Here is a 19,392-nt window from a genome sequence, read left to right as displayed (position 1 = left end):
AATATCTTATCTAACTTCTTATCTTCTTATCTTTTCAAATTTGACTTTAATATCTTTTTCAACTAACTATTTGACTTTTTGTTTGTTTCTTATCTTTTTCAAAACCACCTAACTACTTCTCTCTCTCTAATTTTCGAAAATATCTCATCCTTTTCCAAAAATTCTTTTTAATTAATTAATTGTTTTAAATTTTAATTTTAATTATATCTTATCTTTAATTATCGAAAATCATTAACTACTTTTTCAAAATTATTTTCGAAATTCTCCCTCTCTTCTCTTCTTCTATTTATTTATTTATTTACTAATACTTCTCTTCACTTCTCTTCACCTCTCTTCATCTCCAATCACTGCCTCTATCCTCACCCTTGTGTTTGGATTCTCCACTCTTATTCCTTTCTTCTTCTACTAACAATAAGAAACCTCTTTACTGTGACATAGAGGATTCCTCTTTCTTTTCTTGTTCTCTTCTTCCCTATATGAGCAGGAACAAGGAAAAAGGCATTCTTGTTGAAGCTGACCCTGAACTTGAAAGGACTCTGAAGAGGAAATTAAGAGAAGCTAAATTACAACAATCCATAGACAACCTTACTGAAATTTTCGAACAAGAAAAAGACATGGCAGCCGAACCTAACAACAATAATGTAAGGAGGATGCTTGGTGATTATACTACACCTACTTCCAAGTTTGATGGAAGAAGCATCTCAATCCCTACCATTGGGACAAACAATTTTGAGCTGAAACCTCAACTAGTTACTCTAATGCAACAAAACTGCAAGTTTCATGGACTTCCATCAGAAGATCCCTATCAGCTTTTAACTGAGTTCTTACAGATCTGTGAGACTGTAAAGACGAATGGAGTAGATCCTGAAGTCTATAGGCTCATGCTTTTCCCTTTTGCTGTAAGAGACAGAGCTAGAACATGGTTGGATTCACAACCTAAAGATAGCCTGGACTCGTGGGATAAGCTGGTCACGGCCTTCTTGGCTAAGTTCTTTCCTCCTCAAAAGCTGAGCAAGCTTAGAGTGGATGTTCAGACCTTCAAACAAAAAGATGGTGAATCCCTCTATGAAGCTTGGGAAAGATACAAACAGATGATCAAAAGATGTCCTTCTGACATGTTTTCAGAATGGACCATGATAGATATATTCTATTATGGTCTATCTGAGTTTTCTAAGATGTCATTGGACCATTCTGCAGGTGGATCCATTCACCTAAAGAAAACGCCTGCAGAAGTTCAAGAACTTATTGACATGGTTGCAAATAACCAGTTCATGTACATTTCTGAGAGGAATTCTGTGAATAATGGGATGCCTCAAAGGAAGGGAGTTCTTGAAATTGATGCTCTGAATGCCATATTGGCTCAGAACAAAGTGTTGACTCAGAAAGTCAACATGATCTCTCAAAGTCTGAATAGATGGCAAGATGCATCCAACAATACTAAAGAGGCAGCTTCTGAAGATGCTTATGATCCTGAGAACCTTGCAATAGCAGAGGTAAATTACATGGTTGAACCTTATGGGAACACCTATAATTCATCATGGAGAAATCATTCAAATTTCTCATGGAAGGATCAACAAAAGCCTCAACAAGGCTTTAATAATGGTGGAAGAAACAGGCTAAGCAATAACAAGCCTTTTCCATCATCTTCTCAGCAACTGACAGAGAATTCTGAACAGAGCCCCTATAACCTATCAAACATAGTCTCTGATCTGTCTAAGGCCACTTTAAGTTTCATGAGTGAAACAAGATCCTCCATTAGAAATTTGGAGGCACAAGTGGACCAGCTGAGTAAGAAAATCATTGAAACTCCTTCCAGTATTCTCCCAAGCAATACAGAAGAGAATCCAAAAAGAGAGTGCAAGGCCATTGATGTAATGAATATGGCCAAACGCATAAGGGAGGAGAAGGATGAAAATCCTAGTGAGGAAGACCTCCTGGGACGTCTCTCAAACAAGAAGGAGTTCCCTATTGAGGACCTAAAGGAATCTGAGGCTCATATAGAGACTATAGAGATTCCATTAAATCTCCTTCTGCCATTCATGAGTTCTGAAGATTATTCTTCCTCTGAAGTGGATGAAGATGTAACTGGAGAGCAAGTTGCTCAATATCTAGGAGCCATCATGAAGCTGAATGCCAAGTTATTTGGTAATGATACTTGGGAAGGTGAACCTCCCTTGCTCATTAGTGAACTTGATATATGGGTTTAGCAAACTCTACCTCAAAAGAAACAAGATCCTGGGAAATTCTTAATACCCTGTACCATAGGCACCATGACCTTTGAAAAAGCTCTGTGTGACCTAGGGTCAGGCATAAATTTTATGCCACTCTCTGTAATGGAGAAGCTGGGGATCATTGAGGTACAGCCTGCCTTATTCTCATTACAATTGGTAGACAAGTCAGTAAGACAAGCTTATGGATCAATAGATGACGTGTTGGTAAAGGTTAAAGGCCTTTACATTCCTGCTGATTTTATAATCTTAGACACTAGGAAGGAGGAGGATGAATGCATCATCCTTGGAAGACCTTTCCTAGCCACAGCAGAAGCTGTAATAGATGTTAACAGAGGAGAATTAGTCCTTCAATTGAATGGGGACTACCTTGTGTTTAAGGCACACGGCTATCCTTCTATAACAAGGGAGAGTAAGCATGCAGAGCTTCTCTCAATACAGAGTCAAACAGAGCCCCCACAATCAAACTCTAAGTTTGGTGTCGGGAGGCCACAACCAAACTCTAAGTTTGGTGTTGAACCCCCATATCCAAACTCTAAGTTTGGTGTTGGGAGTCCACAACATTGACCTGATCACCTTTGTGGCTCCATGAGAGCCCACTGTCAAGCTATTGACATTAAAGAAGCGCTTGTTGGGAGGCAACCTAATTTTTATTTATCTAATTTTATTTTTATTTAATTGTTATTTTGTGTTTTAGTAGGTTCATGATCATGTGGAGTCATGAAAAAATTATTAAAATTAAAAACAGAATTAAAAACAGCAGAAGAAAAATCACACCCTGGAGGAAGGACTTACTGGCGTTTAAACACCAGTAAGGTGCATCTGGCTGGCGTTCAACGCCAGAACAGAGCATGGATCTAGCATTGAACGCCAGAAACAAGCAACATCCTGGCGTTTGGATGCCAGGAATATGGCCTGAGGAAAGCTGGCGCTGAACGCCAGTAACAAGCATGAAACTGGCGTTCAACGCCAGAAACATGCTGCACATGGGCGTTAAACGCCCAGAACGTGCACCACTTCGGTGTTTAAACGCCAGAATGGTATGCTAAGGCATTTTACATGCCTAATTGGTGCAGGGATATAAATCCTTGACACCTCAGGATCTGTGGACCCCACAGGATCCCCACCTAACATATTCCCACCTTACCTCCAAATTAATCCTATAACACACTTTCCCCAAAACCCTTCACCAATCACCTCAACCTCTCTTCCCAATTACCCCCTTCACCACTCACATCCATCCACTCTTCCCCATAAACCCCACCTACCTTCAAAATTCAAAATCTTTCCCACCCAAATCCACCCTAAATGGCCGAACCTACCCTCTCCCCCTCCCTATATATACCCCTCCATTCTACTTCATTTTCACACAACACAACCCCCTCTTCTATACCTTGGCCGAATCCTACACCTCCCCTTCTCCTCCATATTTTCTTCTTCTTCTTCTTCTCTTCTTTCTTCTCTTGCTCGAGGGCGAGCAATATTTTAAGTTTGGTGTGGTAAAAGCATAAGCTTTTTGTTTTTCCATAACCATTGATGGCACCCAAGGCCGGAGAATCCTCTAAGAAAGGAAAAGGGAAGACAAAAGCTTCCATCTATTATCTTTCTATTTTGAGCGCGGGTTTTTCTAGCCCAAGTGTATCTTATTTTTATCACAAATTATTTTCCTTGGTTAACAATAGTTGTACTTTTACCAATAGCCGGGGGTTCCTTAATATTCTTATTTCCTCATCGAGGAAATAAGGTAATTAAGTGGTATACAATTTGCATATGTTTAATCGATCTGCTGATAACAACCTATGCATTTTGTTATCATTTCCAATTGGATGATCCATTAGTCCAACTGACAGAAAATTATAAATGGATTATTTTTTTATTTTTACTGGAGATTCGGAATAGATGGACTCTCTATAGGACCCATTTTATTGACGGGACTTATTACCACTATAGCTACTTTAGCGGTCATGGGAGATGGAAAGATTCATCTCCAAAGCCCATCAAGACCACTTCTATGATGTTGTGGCCAAAAAGAAGGTGATCCCTGAGGTCCCTTTCAAGCTCAAGAAAAATGAGTATCCGGAGATCCGACATGAGATCCAAAGAAGAGGTTGGGAAGTTCTAACCAACCCCATTCAACAAGTCAGAATCTTAATGGTTCAAGAGTTCTATGCCAATGCATGGATCACTAGGAACCATGATTAAAGTGTGAACCCGAGTCCAAAGAATTATCTTACAATGGTTTGGGGAAAATACTTAGATTTTAGTCCGAAAAATGTGAGGTTGGCGTTCAACTTACCCATGATGCAAGGAGATGCACACCCCTACACTAGAAGGGTCAACTTTAATCAAAGGTTGGACCAAGTCCTTATGGACATATGTGTGGAAGGAGCTCAATGGAAAAGAGACTCCAAAGGCAAGCCAGTTCAACTAAGAAGACTGGACCTCAAGCCTGTGGCTAGAGGATGGTTAGAGTTCATTCAACGCTCCATCATCCCCACTAGCAACCAATCTGAAGTTACTGTGGATCGGGCCATCATGATTCATAGCATCATGATTGGAGAGGAAGTAGAAGTTCATGAAGTCATCTCCCATGAATTCTACAAAATAGCCGGTAAGTCCTCTACTTTGGCAAGGCTAGCTTTTTCTCATCTTATTTGCCATCTATGTTACTCAGCTGGAGTTATCATAGAAGGAGACATCCTCATTGAGGAGGACAAGCCCATCACTAAGAAAAGGATGGAGCAAACAAGAGAGCCCACTCATGGAACCCAAGAGACGCATGAGGAAGCTCATCACCAAGAAATCCCAGAGATGCCTCAAGGGATGCACTTTCCTCCCAACAACTATTGGGAACAACTCAACACTTCCTTAGAAGATTTGAGTTACAATGTGGAACAATTAAGGGTGGAACATCAAGAGCACTCCATCATTCTCCATGAAATAAGAGAAGATCAAAGAGCAATGAGGGAGGAGCAACAAAGGCAAGGAAGGGACATAGAAGAGCTTAAGGACATCATTGGTCCTTCAAGAAGAAGACGCCACTAAGGTGGACTCATTCCTTGTTCTTATTTCTCTGTTTTTCGATTTTTATGCTTCATGTCTATTTATGTTTTGTGTCTCTACTTCATGATCATTAGTATGTAGTAACTATGTCTTGAAGCTATGAATAAATTCCATAAATCCTTCACCTCTCTTAAATAAAAAATGTTTCTAATTCAAAAGAACAAGAAATACATAAATTTCGAAAATTGTCCTTGAATTTAATTTAATTATATTGATGTGGTGACAATACTTTTTGTTTTTTGAATGAATGCTTAAACAGTGCATATTTTTGATATTGTTGTTTATGAATGTTAAAATTGTTGGATCTTGAAAGAATGATGAACAAAGAGAAATGTTATTGATGATCTGAAAAATTATTTTTTTGATTCTTGAAGCAAGAAAAAGCAGTGAAAAAGCAAAGGCTTGCGAAAAAAATATTTTTAGAAAGAAAAAGAAAAAGCAAGCAGAAAAAGCCAATAGCCCTTAAAACCAAAAAGCAAGGGTAAAAAGGATCCAAGGCTTTGAGCATCAATGGATAGGAGGGCCCAAGGAAATAAAATCCAGGCCTAAGCGGCTAAACCAAGCTGTCCCTAACCATGTGCTTGTGTCATGCAGGTCCAAGTGAAAAGCTTGAGACTGAGTGGTTAAAGTCGTGATCCAAAGCAAAAAGAGTGTGCTTAAAAGCTCTGGACACCTCTAACTAGGGACTTTAGCAAAGCTGAGTCACAATCTGAAAAGGTTCACCCAGTTATGTGTCTGTGGCATTTATATATCCGGTGGTAATACTGGAAAACAAAATGGTTAGCGCCACGGCCAAGACTCATAAAAGTAGCTGTGCTCAAGAATCAACATACTTAACTAGGAAAATCAATAACACTATCTGAAATTCTAAGTTCCTATAGAAGCCAATCATTCTAAACTTCAAAGAAAAAAGTGAGATGCCAAAACTGTTCAGAAGCAAAAAGCTACAAGTCCCGCTCATCTAATTAGAATTAATATTCATTGATATTTTGGAATTTATAGTATATTATCTTCTTATTATCCTAATTGATTTTCAGTTGCTTGGGGACAAGCAACAATTTAAGTTTGGTGTTGTGATGAGTGGATAATTTATATGCTTTTTGGCATTGTTTTTAGGTAGTTTTTAGTATGATCTAGTTACTTTTAGGAATGTTTTCATTAGTTTTTATGCTAAATTCACATTTCTGGACTTTACTATGAGTTTGTGTGTTTTTCTGTGATTTCAGGTATTTTCTGGATGAAATTGAGGGACCTGAGCAAAACTCTGATAGGAGGCTAACAAAGGACTGCTGATGTTGTTGGAATCTGACCTCCCTGAACTAGAAATGGATTTTCTGGAGCTACGGAACTCCAAATGGCGCGCTATTAACGGTGTTGAAAAGTAGACATCCAGAGCTTTCCAGCAATATATAATAGTCTATACTTTATTCGTGATTAGATGATGTAAACTGGCGCTCAACGCCAGTTCCATGTTGCTGTCTAGAGTCAAACGCCAGAAACACGTCACGAACCGGAGTTGAACGCCCAAAACACGTTACAACTTGGTGTTCAACTCCAAAAGAAGCCTCAGCTCGTGGATAGATCAAGCTCAGCCCAAACATATACCAAGTGGGCCCTGGAAGTAGATTTATACATCAATTACTTACTCCTGTAAACCCTAGTAGCTAGTCTAGTATAAATAGGATAGTTTACTATTGTATTAGACATCTTGGGACGTTTAGTTCTCAGATCATGGGGGCTGGCCATTCGGCCATGCCTGGACCTTTCACTTATATATTTTTAACGGTGGAGTTTCTACACACCATAGATTAAGGGTGTGGAGCTCTGCTGTACCTCAAGTTTCAATGCAATTACTATTATTTTCTATCCAATTCGATTTATTCCTGTTCTAAGATATTCGTTGCACTTCAACTTGATGAATCTGATGATCCGTGACACTCATCATCATTCTCACCTATGAACGCGCGTGATTGACAACCACTTCCGTTCTACCTTAGACCGAGCGCATATCTCTTGGATTCCTTTATCAGAATCTTCGTGGTATAAGCTAGAATTGATGGCGGCATTCATGGGAATCCGGAAAGTTTAACCTTATCTGTGGTATTCCGAGTAGAATTCGGGGATTGAATGAGCGTGACGAGCTTCAAACTCCTAAAGGCTGGGCGTTAGTGACAGACACAAAAGAATCACGGGATTCTATTCCAACTTGATTGAGAACCGACAGATGATTAGCCGTGCTGTGACATAGCATTTGGACCATTTTCCCTGAGAGGATGGGATGTAGCCATTGACAACGGTGATGCCCTACAGACAGCTTGCCATGGAAAGGAGTAAGAAGGATTGGATGAAAGCAGTAGGAAAGCAGAGATTCAACAGGGACAAGCATCTCCATACGCTTATCTGAAATTCCCACCATTAATTTACATAAGTAGTTCTATCCTTTATTATTTAAGCAAGTATCTCTTTATATTTTCCATAACCAATTATTATCCGCCTGACTGAGATCTACGAGATGACCATAGATTGCTTCATACCAACAATCTCCGTGGGATCGACCCTTACTCACGTAAGGTATTACTTGGACGACCCAGTGCACTTGCTGGTTAGTTGTGTGGAGTTGTTACTAAGTGTAATTCACGTGTGAGAGCTACCAAACTATTGGAGCCATTGTTGATGATCACAATTCCGTGCACCACACCGCTAGGACCAGCAATTTTTAAATTTTTGGCCAATAAATAATGAGAGCGTGTACTCACACTTCTTTACTACACGCTCTTCTTTTTCCCTAAAATTCTACATACTCTCTCCTGTACACTCTTGTGCACCATCTTTCTTGCTCTCAATGCTGGAGCACGTCAACACGAATCAACATTTTTTAGCTTGCTGTCCATCCTCAGTAGTGTCTCCAATAGCAGCGGCGTTACTCTCTGCAACAACATCTCTCAGCTCTCTATCCATTCTCCTTCGTTTCTAATGATGCGTTATGCTTCTGCAAGGTTAATGTGAAGGTTAATGAGTTTTGATTTTTGTTCATTTATTGCTTTCTGCAATTCTTACCTTCTTGCTGTCCATCATTCTGTATCCATTCAAAACATGCAAGGAAAAACTCATAATGGCACCCAAAAATATTATCAATATTTTCTGTCTATTCATGGAAAATCTTTAAGCACTCTATAATAAAAATTTCTTTTGATTTTGATTTTGATTCATCATATCTTGTTTATGAAACTTAGGTACTTTTAATTTATAAATCTTTTAAAAAATTTATTATGTTATTATCTCAGTTGTTAATAGAACTTTGTTGTGGTAGAACTTTGATAATGGCTACTAATTGATTACTAAGTTTTTTATATGTGTTTGTGTTAATAATATATTTCTTAATAATATGCAGTGATTATTTGAAATAGAAAAAGATCCAAATATTAAGATGCTTCGAAGAAGTACAAATACAAAGAAATTTGAAACAGAAACTAGAAGGAATATGCAGCAAAAAACTCTTGAAGAACTAGAATCTTGCGTATGCACCTATTTAAAAAGAGATTTTGTACACTACTCATGACACTTTGCACCCATTTGAATAAAATTTTGCACACATAAATCAGACAGTTTGCACCCACTTTAATGAGAATTTGCACACTTTATTCAACACAGTTTGCACTCAATGTAATAAGTTTTTTACACACTTGAATCGGACAGTTTGCACCCACTTAATTGGATTTTGCACACATCAATTTGACAATTTGCACCCATTTTAGTCAAGTTTTGCATACCTTACTCGCACAGTTTGCACCCAGTTTAATAAGATTTTACACATATGACTTAGCATAGTTTGCACCCATCTATATCTAAATGCAAGTATTACTTTATTATGATTATGATAATTTATTATTATTGTTATTTCTTATTATTTTTCAAACAAACCATGATTAAAATTGGGTGAAGATTTTTTACTTTATGTTTGCAGAAAGTGATAGAATGTCGTTCTTCCGTTTCAGTTTTCACAATGATAAATTCTCTTACAAAAGAACAAAAACTTGAAGTTGATAAAATGGAATTTTCATCCATGAAAGCTATTCAAGATTGAAAAATTGATAGGCGGTTATTCCTTGCACTTGCTAAAGCATATAACACAACAACAAGCAAACTAAAATTAGTGGTGGGGATATCGATGTGACAACAGACAAAATTGGGTTAGCTCTAGGATTACGTTCAATTGATAAAAGTTTTTCAGAAGAAGACGATTGGACTTCAGAGCAAGAAAGATTAGTTGCCCCGTTCAAGTCAGTGACGAGCCCATGGTTACAAGAAGTATTACATTCAAGAAAATGTAATGTTGCAACATCCAAAGGGAGAGATTACTTTAGGAGAACATTTACAATGTTCATTATTAGCTCATTTTTGGCACCAATAAGTAGCGTTGTCACATCCCCAAAGCACTTACATGCCATTGTTGATGTAAAGAATATCACAAGATACAATTGGGCAAGATTTGTGCATGATGAGCCTATGAAAGGGGTTCAAAAATTCGAGAAAAAAAATACATTAAGTATTGATGGTTGTCTTTATGTTTTGATGGTAATAAGTTTAATGTACTTATCTTTTCTTCCTTTTTCAATTTTTTTATGATAATCATTACATTTATTATTTTGCTTGTAGATTATCTATTACCACAAAGGCACATTCGGAGATAAGAAAAATTATATGGGACCTCCACCACCATTGATTGCTTATTGGGATAAAGAAAAACTTGCAAAGAAGTTGACACAGGAGTCATCAAAGCAAAGGCCAACAATTTGTTTTATCTATTTTATCTTGCTAATTCAATATACTTTTTTTTAAATTGATAATTGCTTATAATATTCAGAATTCTTTCGATTTATGCACCTACTTAATACACATTTCTAAGTTGAATTCTTTTCACTTCTAGTTATCAACTACGTTTTGTTTATCTAAGAGAAAATATATTAATTAGGTTTGATCCTTTATGTGTTCTTGCATGATGTGTGTGCTGTTTGAGATACATACAACTGTGTTGAATTCCTAATTGTTGAAATCCTGCTATCTATATAGAATGCTCAAATGGCATAGTTATAGTTATGTTAGTGCCTCAATTTTATTCTAAAGTCTTATATTGCATGTCGTGTTTTAGAAGTTAGTAAAATAACATTCCAAGGTTCCTTTAGAGAGTTGCATGATTCTTTTAGCACTTTGTTTTTTAATGTTCAATGTTCACTTTTCAATCGATAAAAGTTTGATGCCTCTCTAACATAAATTAGATTTTAATTATCATGAATAGCACTCTTGATTCAAACATTTGACACTTGCATGTAATATCCTTTATTTTTGCATTGTAGTTAACTTCATAAACTCTCTCTTTAGAAGTAGATACATCCTCCAAAATAGAATAGGATTTAGATGTAGAAACTGCTTTCATAAGGTGCAAAATATAATTTGCTTTCTTTCTAAATTGCTTTTGTACTTCCTTAAACTTTGCATTAGTATAAGCATCTTAAAATTGCTTCTCTATTCAGGAATTAGTGGCACAAGGTATTATTGATTTATAGTCTTCAACATCAGCCTCCCTTTCTTGTTGCTCCTTTCATTCAAGGTGATGCGGAATTTATAACCCACACTTACTAACCGGCAAGTGCACCGGGTCGTACCAAGTAATACCTTACGTGAGTAAGGGTCGATCCCACGAGGATTGATGGATCAAGCAACAATGATTGATTGATTGGATTAGTTAGGCAAGCAGAAATTGGTTTTGAGATATTCAAAAGGTTTAAGTTCAAATTCAAAATATCAAAAGTATAGACAATTAAATAAATTGGGAATAAAATATGGATAAACAGTTAAGGCTTCAGAGTTATCTATTTTTCCGGATTAACTTTTCTTACTAACTATTTTAATTATGTAGGATTTAATTTATGGCAAACTATTTGTGACTAGACCCTAATTCCTTAGACCTTTCTAGTCTCCTCTAAAATTCATTAACTGCCAATTCCTTAGTCAATTAATTCCAATTAAAGGGTACATGATCAAATTCCATTTTGCATGCCACAAAAACTCTAATTACCCAAAGAATAAAAGGATTATATGTCACGTATCCCGTTAAATCCAGATAATTAGAATTTAGGAGAATATGTTTTCAAGCTGTTGTTCAAGTATAGAGCTTTTCCAAGTTATACAAGAACTCAAATAGAAAGAGGGTCATACTTCCGTTCCACCCAAATTCATAAGATAAAGAACGAAAACAATTCTTAAATATAAATCCAAAACATAAATTAAAATAGGAAAGTAATAAAATCAATCCATACAATTAGACAGAGCTCCTAACCTTAACAGTGGAGGTTTAGTTGCTCATGGAATGTAGAATGTAAATTTGTAAAGAATTCTCTAATGGAATCCCCCTAATGTAATGTAATGTACTTAATAGAAGAGAAGTCTCCCCTTTTTATAACTAATCCTAATTAATTTAAAATCTAATATTTTAAATTAAGATAACATCTTTTCCTAAAAGATAAGATTTGAATTTAAATTCGAATTAATTAACAGATTTTCAGTTGATGGGTGGGGACTACTTGATTTGTCCATTCTGCAGCTTCTAATATATGTTTTCTGGGCTGGAAACTGGGTCAAAAACAGCCCAGAAATCGTAACAAGCATTTTCTAAATTATTGCAGATCGTGCATGTGACGCGTCCGCGTCGTCCACGCGCTCGCGTCATATATGCAGATTCCAGTCCACGCGTTCGCGTCAGGCACGCGATCGCGTCATTGCAATTTCTCCATTCCGCGCGGTCGCGTGAGCCATGCGTCCGCGTCGGTCTTCGCTGGTCATCTCTTTGGTTTCTTCTTTTTCTCTGTAGAAACTTCATCAAATCCCTCTGAATGCTACCTAAAATAAATAAAATTGCACAAAACTCAAAATAGCATCCATAGTGGCTAAAATATAATTAATTCTTAATTAAACTCAACAAATTAGATGCAAATTTACTAGGAAAAGATCGACAAGATGCTCACGCATCACAACACCAAACTTAAACTGTTGCTTGTCCTCAAGCAACCAAAATTAATATAAGCTTATGATGTGAATTTGCATGAGAATGAGAGTTCGATTAAGCTCATGTCTCTTTTTATAGTGGGGTTTATAACTGTAATCCTGAATAGGTTTGGCATCTCACTCTCCTTTGAATCAAGAATGTTATTGTCATTCAGAATTAGAATCCGGATGATATTATGAATTCTCTGATCTTTACATTTCAGTTTAATCCTTGAACACAGCAAAAGTTACTTTAATTTATTTTTCTTTGGTGCGTTGCACCTTAAGCCTAGCCGTGACTTTAAATGTTTTGTCTCAAGAGTTACTTGACACAGAAACACCACAAGCACTTAACTGGGGAACTCTCTTTGAGTTCTGATTTTTCTTTTAATTACTCCCAGACAGTGGTGCTCAAAGCCTTTGGCATACTCTGTTAAACGCACTTGGTCTCGACTCTAAGTGTTCTGTCTCAAGAATTACTTGACACAGTCACACCACAGCATATGACTAGGGAAACAACTCTCTGAGCTTTTAATCATGTCTGACCTCCCTAGTCATTGATGCTCAGAGCCTCGGACCTTCCTTTTATTATTATTTATAATGATTTTTTCTTTTGCTGTTTCTTTTGCTTCAAGGATTAAATTTTTGTTTATTTCAGAGAAGTCATAATAATTCTCTAAATTTCTGTTCCTTATACACCAACATCCCTTGATTCAAATTCAAATATGCACTGTTCATATCATGCATTCAAAAATCACAGAAAATACCACCATATTTAAGTAAATAAGACTATTCTTAGAATTAAACTCCATTTCTCATGCAATACATCACTTCTTTTTCTTTTCTTTTTAGATTCAAGTTCAGTGAGTGGTACATGAAATATCTTTTCAGCATTAAAGAAATTAAAAAAAAACTAGTCTTAGAATTCTAACTAATAAAAGATCATGCAACAAACAAAGCAAAATAGCAGAAAGCCAGAACATAACATAGAAAAAAGAGGGGAGGAATAAAATGAAAGGAACTCAACCACCTTAGTTATCCTAGCGGTTGCTTTATTCTTCAGGTTGTGCTCCTTCGTGAAGATGATTCGCCTCCCTTTTAGTGCCAGAAAACCAATACGTGCAGCGTCAACACCAAACTTAAAGGTTTGCTTGTCCTCAAGCAAAGAAGAACTAAAAATAGAAGAGACAAATATTATGAGGAGAGAAGAATAAAAGGATAAAAGAATGAGAGAGAATTAGGATTGGGAGAGAGAGAAAGAAAACTGGGCGGCACAAGCGACGCGGCCGCGTGGGGCATGCGTTCGCGTGATTACGTTTTAGTTAGTTGACGCGGTCACTTCGGTCATGCGGTTGCGTGACCCATGTAATGCTTCGGGCGCGAGTGCCGCCTCGCGCTTGCACAACTCTCTGTTCGAATTTAAATATTTGCCAAATTTGGGGTGACGCGATCGCGTGAGTGGCTTTAGAAGGGAATGATGCGGACGCGTCGGCGACGCGGTCGCGTGGGGCGATTTGTGCCACTGGCACGCCTCCAGTCACGCTCCAGCGTGACTCTCTGTTTGTTTTTATTTTCTCCCCTCTCCTTGCGACGCGGACGCGTCGCTGATGCGGTCGCGTCGCATGGCATTTTTTTTAATATATAGCTTGAGGTGTTCGGTTCTTGGGAGAACATAGCTGCATGATCAGAAAATTAGTAAGAACTCAATAAAAATAAAATAAATGCGAAAACTACTACTACAAAAAATAACTAAGAATGAAAAGAAATGATCATACCACGGTGGGTTGTCTCCCACCAAGCACTTTTAGTTAAAATCCTTAAGTTGGACATGTAGTGATCTCCTTGTCATGGTGGTTTGTGCTTGTACTGATGCAGGAATCTCCACCAATGTTTGTAATTCCAATGGCTACCGGGATCCCAAACCAAGCGTATAACGCCTTTGAGCAAATTAAAGCAAGTGACAAGGCCCCAAGAGAGTTGATTGTGGGAATGAATTCCAGAGTCCCAAATCTTGCTTTTATGTCCGTCTTCTTATGGATCACCATTATTTCCACTTGGTGGCAAGCAATCTGAATTCTCACAGAGACATCCAAACAACCTTCTAGACCCATTTAAGTGAGCTCTACACCAATCCTTGCACTTCGATTTGGAGCATGCAACCATATTGGACCTTGCTTGATAGCTCTTGCCACTAACCATCTTCCTCTTACTCTTAATGCCACAAAGCGCTCTAAGTAGATCATCCGTCTCTAGTAGCCCATATTCAAGTGGGAAAGTAAGGATTAAGGGTAGGAATTTTATCCACTTGAATATTGTATTGGATGGTGATGGATTTGGGAGAGGTCTTGCAAGTTCCACTCCCTTGTCTTCTTCCTTGAATTCTTCGATTTCTTTGTAAGCTTCCTCAATTTCAACCTCTTCCACTTGGTAGCTTTCTTGTAATGCAATCCATTCTTCATTACTTACCAAGAGCATTGGAGGTTGTGCATCTTCCTCTTCTTCTAATTGCTTGCTTATTTGGCTTATTTGCACTTCCAAGTTTCTTATTGAGGCTCTGGTTTCCTGCATAAAACTTTTCAAGATTGCTTCAAAATCATTGTTCTGTTGGGGCTGAGAAGACTGAAACTAGTGGTTATTAGAATTATTCTGTTGAAAAACACCCTGAGAACTATGATTAAAATTTTGTGGTCTCTGAGGTTGCTCTCCCCACTCAAAATTTGGGTGTTGGGTGTTGATAGTTGGGACTTGCATGCCACTCATCTGTTGAGTAATTAGACTTAATTGCTGAGTCATAAGCTTGTTCTGGGTAAGAATAGCATTAAGAGTTTCTACTTCCATAACACTTTCCTTCTGTGAAGTTTCAATATCTGATGGTGGCTCTTGACATGGGTAGAAAGATGATGGTTCTTGGTAGTTGGAACATGGAGCATTGAAGTCTCTTTGGTTTTGGCTTTGACAACCAAAATTTTGATAGTTCCTCCATCCACCATAGTATGAATCACTACTTGGATGTAAGTAGTAACCCATGTGATATCTTTCCATTATTTTTCCTTAGCACAAAACACCAAAAAGGATTAAACGCACCATGTGGTAAACAGGAAAGCAAAAACGACAAAATAGAAATATTTTTTTTAGAGAAAAATTACTACGGGGATAAGATATTAGTGTTATTAAATAAGTTTTTTTTTTCAAAAATTTAAAGCAAAATTTTTTTTAAACAAAATTAAAACTAAAACTCCTAATCTAAGCAATCAAACAACTAATAGTTGTTAACCACAATCAATCCCCGGCAATAGCGCCAAAAACTTGGTGCGTTATTTTACAACCACACTACTAACCGGCAAGTGCACCGGGTCGTACCAAGTAATACCTTACGTGAGTAAGGGTCGATCCCACGAGAATTGATGGATCAAGCAACAATGATGATTGATTGGATTAGTTAGGCAAGCAGAAATTGGTTTTGAGATGTTCAAAAGGTTTAAGTTTAAATTCAAAATATCAAAAGTATAGACAATTAAATAAATTGGGAATAAAATATGGATAAACAGTTAAGGCTTCAGAGTTATCTATTTTTCCGGATTAACTTTTCTTACTAACTATTTTAATTATGTAAGATTTAATTTATGGCAAACTATTTGTGACTAGACCCTAATTCCTTAGACCTTCCTAGTCTCCTCTAAAATTCATTAACTGCCAATTCCTTGGTCAATTAATTCCAATTAAAGGGTACATGATCAAAATCCAGTTTGCATGCCACAAAAACTCTAATTACCCAAAGAATAAAAGGATTATATGTCACGTATCTCGTTAAATCCAGATAATTAGAATTTAGGAGAATATGTTTTCAAGCTGTTGTTCAAGTATAAAGCTTTTCCAAGTTATACAAGAACTCCAATAGAAAGAGTGTCATACTTCCGTTCCACCCAAATTCATAAGATAAAGAATGAAAACAATTCTTAAATATAAATCTAAAACATAAATTAAAATAGAAAAAGTAATAAAATCAATCCATACAATTAGATAGAGCTCCTAACCTTAACAGTGGAGGTTTAGTTGCTCATGGAATGTAGAATGTAAATTTGTATAGAATTCCCTAATGGAATCTCCCTAATGTAATGTAATGTACCTAATAGAAGAGAAGTCTCCCCTTTTTATAAATAATCCTAATTAATTTAAAATCTAATATTTTAAATTAAGATAACATCTTTTCCTAAAAGATAAGATTTGAATTTAAATTCAAATTAATTAACAGATTTTCAGTTGATGGGTGGGGACTACTTGATTTGTCCATTCTGCAGCTTCTAATATATGTTTTCTGGGCTGGAAACTGGGTCAAAAATAGCCCAGAAATCGTAACCAGCATTTTGTGAATTATTGCAGATCGCGCATGTGACGCGTCCGCGTCGTCCACGCGCTCGCGTCATATATGCAGATTCCAGTCCACGCGTTCGCGTCATTGCGATTTTTCCATTCCGCGCGGTCGCGTGAGCCATGCGTCCGCGTCGGTCTTCGCTGGTCATTTCTTTGGTTTCTTATTTTTCTCTGCAGAAACTTCATCAAATTCCTCCGAATGCTACCTAAAATAAATAAAATTGCACAAAACTCAAAATAGCATCCATAGTGGCTAACATATAATTAATTGTTAATTAAACTCAACAAATTAGATGCAAATTCACTAGAAAAAGTTGAATCAACAAACTCTTATTATTTAAAAATTTGTTATATTGTTTGACAAATTGAATCAACAAACTCTTATTATTTAAAAATTTGTTAAAATATGAATGCATGCTCTCACTTTGTTGTGTGGATCTCATACCAACCCAAAAAAAGTTGTCAAGAAAAATTGGAACCCATCGATGTCTTTCTTCATAGATATCTATGTATCATAGTAAACAAATATACATAAAAAAAATTTGTAAGCAAACTTAACAAAAGTGATCATTTGATTCTTAGGAACCTTGTCTTTACCAACTCTTCAGGTAAACCTTATCTTAGTAACAAAACCAACGCGCTTGGCATAATTCTGATAAAATTGATTTGCATGCATCATCAATGGTTCCAAAACACATGCCAACCTTGGGCACATCCTGTAAAAAAGTTAGCATACATCAGATAATAAAAAAAACTCATTAAAGTAGGTGCAAACTATGTTAAGTCATGTGTGCAAAATCTCATTAAACTGGGTGCAAACAGTGGCGAGTAAGGTGTGCAAAATCTCATTAAGGTGGGTGCAAACTGTCTGATTCATGTGTGCAAAAAATCATTACGTTGGATGCAAACTGTGCTGAGTAAAATGTGCAAAATCTGATTAAAGTAAGTGCAAAATGTCTGATTCATGTGTGCAAAATTTCATTCAGATGGATGCAAAATATCTTGAGTAAAGTGTGCAAAATCTCATTAAAGTGGGTGCAAAATGTATTGAGTGAAGTATCTCGATTACTCTTAGGTATTGAATCAACAAAACCCTTTTGCATAAATAAAAATCCTTAACAAACTTCTAATAAATTATTGCTAATTAGCTGGGACATAAAATTAACTATTGTTTTTATTGTTGCTAATTAGATTTTCTTTGATGCCTTCAAAGATTAGCCTTTCGTTAATTAAGAATTGAAATAATCTAATGGAGATATTTACCATTTTTTAAAGATCAAATCAATCCAAGAAAGATACTCCACATTAAAACAAGTTAATTCAGTTGAATACAGTCTACACAACTATAAAATTATAAAGATTGTCCCCTGTTTAATGTTCATACAATATTATAACGTTTTTTAACTGCTAACTAGTTTGTAAAGTTATGATACAATTTTTTGTCAAAAAAAAATAGCATACTTTTTTGAATCCCATAACTACTTATCATGAGTCAGAAGATCATAAGAAACATGTCATACTACTAAGTACTAAATATTGATCTCTTTCCTTCTCTCTCTATATTTCTCCAAATATTTGTTTGTTCATCCCTCTATTGATTGCACTTTGTTACTTTAGTTACTTTTAGGCTTTTATGGAACTAACTGTACAAAAGAAAATGCAAAACAGGACCCTATAATAACAGATCGCATTTGAATGCATCACAAACCCAAGCAAAACAAAACAACTACATAAAACACAACACTATCTATTAACTAGCTTAGCCTCACTTTCCTAACCCTTGAAAATTATGTAGCTCCAACCCCAAGAAAATCATATAACGTGTTTACTGTTATAGAACAATTACAAATTTGATGCTTTTACTTCTACTTCGGATTCTTAGCAGCTAAAGTTAGATCAGTTTCATTGAGCATGCATCTTGTCTTATTATCTATTTTTCTTTCTTATTTATTTCTATACTTATTCCATATAAATTAATAAATTATTATTTTGTTAGGAGGCCAAATTAGGTGAAATATAAAAAGACAACAACAGTACATAACTTAAATTACACTGAAAAATCAAAACAACAAATAAGAATCACTAACATTTTTTATATTTTCTGTCTTAGTCATTTCATCAAATAGTTGGTTTGCGTTAATTGTGCATTGTTGCATTATGAAAATCAAAATCGAATAAAATATAATTTGGATTCTGTACATTCAATTTAAACTCTATTATGAAAAATAAAAACAACATGCTTTGCAAGCTCAGAAATTCATAATCATAATCATCATTGTGTTCCTTGATGCACTATGAAAATCATTAAAAAAATCATGAAATTAGAAGAGGGAGAAACTACTTACTTTAATATTCTGTTCTTCTAACACTGATTCCATCATTGACATGGAGCGAGAGAGTGAAATTCTGAGTTGTTCTGCAGCTGAGAAGGAATGAGCGACAGAAAATTTTTTTTTATCCAAGAATAAAAGGTGAAGCTTCAAGCTTTGTCAACGAAATTGCGATCGTCGAAGAGCGTATCCGTCTAGTTCCTTGGAGAGGAGCATGAAAGAAAGTCGTCTGTGATAGCGCGTGAGACAGTCCTAGTATAAAAACATACGCTGGCTGAATGATGGTTAGATCTTGTTATATTTGTTGGTCCCTGAGAGTCTCCGATAAATCTAATAGTATAAATTTTGCTAATAATTTT

The 19,392-nt window shown here is 36.3% G+C and overlaps 1 non-coding gene across 1 annotated transcript; it reads right to left on the bottom strand.

Annotated features, from left to right (window-relative positions):
• Positions 1-1,013: 1,013 nt before the first annotated feature.
• Positions 1,014-1,117, bottom strand: LOC112798697 (small nucleolar RNA R71). Its single transcript, XR_003200296.1, has one exon. It is a non-coding gene; the product is annotated as a small nucleolar RNA R71 (small nucleolar RNA).
• Positions 1,118-19,392: the final 18,275 nt, after the last annotated feature.

Source organism: Arachis hypogaea, chromosome 4 (genome assembly GCF_003086295.3).
Source record: "Arachis hypogaea cultivar Tifrunner chromosome 4, arahy.Tifrunner.gnm2.J5K5, whole genome shotgun sequence".
Classification (NCBI taxonomy): Eukaryota; Viridiplantae; Streptophyta; class Magnoliopsida; order Fabales; family Fabaceae; genus Arachis; species Arachis hypogaea.
Note: the sequence above shows the minus strand (reverse complement) of the source record. Positions and strands in the feature narration are given on the sequence as shown.